Raw genomic sequence first — 3,015 nt, forward strand, 5'->3', positions numbered from 1 at the left:
TTTGCCTCAGCCACCCATGACCACGCCAGGTCCAAGTTCACCCTGTTGACTCTACTTCCTGAGCTTCCCCAGCTCTCCTGGGCTGTCTGGAAGGCACCACAGAAAGGGAAGAGAATTATGGTAGCTCCTGAGCTTTTGGCTTAGGAGAAGAAGATATGTCAAGGAAGAGCCAGTTTCATCTAACCAAATATTCATTAACCTGTGACAAGGTAGCCAGGTCTACAAATTTCCTCAAAGTGATATTAAAATGTATTTCTATGGAGAGCTAGGTGGTAGTTCTATATACATCAATATGTAAATTTCTAGGTTTGTAAGTATCTGGTTGAGAATGAGAATGAGGCGGTGAGTACAGAGCCATGAATTCATAAAATGTTTAAAAGGAGCTCTCTCCAACCTTCTGGTGTGTTATATCATTAAGGTACAGTAGACTTGCTAAGTATGTTGTAAATTTAAAAGTTTAATGCATCATTTGCAGTTTTCCACTGAGTTTGCTCTAAGAAAGGGCAATGAGGAGAAAGGGATGTCATCTCAACCTTTCCCCTTGAGAACAATGGCATGGATGGCTTCCCTGGTTAGAGCCACTGTCCCACCCTGCTTCCTGGGCATGAAGAGCTTCTTGTGTGGGCAGAGTCACCGTGTAAAGACATGCAGGTTGTGTCCAGCACAATTGCGTCCAGTCTAGGGGTGAGGGAGTGTTGGAACCCAGCCCATGCTCTGCTCACCAAGCCAAGCATGCTGGTGCAAGATTGCATCTACCTGAGAAAAGGGCATCTTTTCTTACTTTGCACAAAAGCACCCTGTGGGTTAGCAGCTGCCATACGTGCAACATGTGTCTGATATCCACTGTGTGTGAGCACCGTAGACACGGAGTTACCATTGCTTTAAGCATTGCAAGACCAGAGCACAGAGAGGGTAAATACTCGTTCAGGGTGCGATAGTTTGGTGCGCTGTCATAACAAAGTATACAGAATGGGTGTTTAAACATTCAAAATTCATTTTCTCACAATTCTGGAGGCTATAAGTCTGAGATCAAGGTGTTGGCAGAATTTCTTCTGAGGTTCTTCTCCTTGGCTTGCAGATGGCCATCTTCTCCAAGTCCTCACATGGTTGCTTCTCTGTACATGCCTTTGTCCTAATCACCTCTTCTCATAAGGAAACCAATCACATTGCATTAGGGCCCACTCTAAAGACCTCATTTTAACTTAATGCCTCTTTAAAGGCCCTCTCTCCAAATATGGTCACATTCTGAGGGGGTTACAGCTTGAACTTATAAATTTTGGGGGAAAACAATTTAGCCCATCACAGAAAGTCACTGATGATGCCAGAAATAGAACTTGATATTTTCTGACTTCCCATCTATGAATCTCTGGGGCTTTATTCCAGAGTCACGGTGTCCCTATCAACCTTTCTTTTTGACAAAGATGTAAATGGAACTGCAGATGCTACAAAACAAAGCAGCAGCTCTGCCTCACTGCTGTGCCTGCTTAGCGAGTCGTGGTGCCATCCCCAAGTTCAGCCAGTTCTCCTGGGACACTGCCATCACACCCACTTTCATTGGTTCCTTCAGCAGAAGAAAGGAGCATCACCCCAGGTCCAGGAGCTCACAGATGCCAGTTAGACACCGCCACAGAGTGCACCTTCCATCTGATCTACACAGAAAATGAATGGGCTACACAGACGCAGCTTCCATTTCTTCATGGGTCATTTCTGTATGGTGAAGAGGTGACAAGAGTGAAGCCCTGTAATGTCAACCTTCCTCAGAGAAGAGGCTGTGCTTGCCTTTACTCAGGGCACCTAATATGTGGTCTATGTAAATGGAACCTCCTAAAATAGTGCAGTGCGCAACCAGCATAACTGTACAGGATAGCCCTGCCACAGCATCCACACCCCTTACTCCATGAGTTCTTTCAATCTATTCCCTCCCTTCCCCTTTCTCTCAACCCCTTGCCTCTTCATATTTCTTTGTTATGTGTTAAAACTGCTTCTTCCTTATATCCAGTCTCCAAAATCCATCCCTGCAAAGATGACCACCACCTCCCGGTATTCACAGCCTTGCACAGTCACCTCCCACGCTGTACCAGGGTGACTGATAGAATACTGCAGAAATGATGGTATGTCACCTCCAAGATCAACTTATAAAGGACACTGTGGCTTCTGTCTTGGTTGTTTCCTCTCTCTCTCCCATCACTCCATCTAGAGGAAGTCATGTGATCAGAAATCCTATGCTAAGGCCCCCATAGCAAGAATCAAAGCCTCACCTCCTGCCAACAGACACATGAATGATCTCAGGCACAAATCCTCCAGACTCAGGTGATGTTCAGGTGATGTTCAGGTGACTGCAGCCCTGGTTGACCCCCAGCTAGGCTGCTCCTGAATTTCTTATGCACAGAAACTATGAGATAATAAATGTTTGTTGTTTTAAGCTGATAAGTTGAGAGTCATTTGTTACACAGGAATAGATAACTAATACAGGCAGACTACATGTTGGACCATATTAAGGTCAGCCCCTGACACAATCACCTCCTCTAAGCTGTGTCTGTGTATTTTGCCCCAACTTTTATCAGTGGCAGTTACAAAAAACAGCCAGGTAAAATGTGCTGCCAATTTTGCTGTACACCTGCTGTGCAGCATATTGTTTACGGCTTCTTTAACTCGTGGTCCTCTTTATAAGGGGCAATTGGGAAACCTTTTAAGAGTTCAGTACAGGTGTTGCCCTTACTCAGACATCCATTGTCTGAACCACATGGTTACAAGGTTCCCTAGGGAAGCAAAGGTCTCCACTTAGGACATTCGTCCTCACTCTGTCACCTTCCTCCCACATCCCACCAGGGTCTTTTCCTTCCTATGCCATCTACATCCTCATTGCTCAACGTCTCACTGGGTGACAGATAAGCAATACCCTGGGATTCAATGCAAACTGACACTGTTGGTGGGAATGCAAATTCACACAACCTCTATGGAAAACAGCATGGGGATTCCTCAAAGAACTGAAAGTAGACCTACCACTCAATCCAG

Source organism: Propithecus coquereli, unplaced genomic scaffold (genome assembly GCF_000956105.1).
Source record: "Propithecus coquereli isolate 6110/MARCELLA unplaced genomic scaffold, Pcoq_1.0 Scaffold178, whole genome shotgun sequence".
In the NCBI taxonomy this organism is placed as follows: domain Eukaryota; kingdom Metazoa; phylum Chordata; class Mammalia; order Primates; family Indriidae; genus Propithecus; species Propithecus coquereli.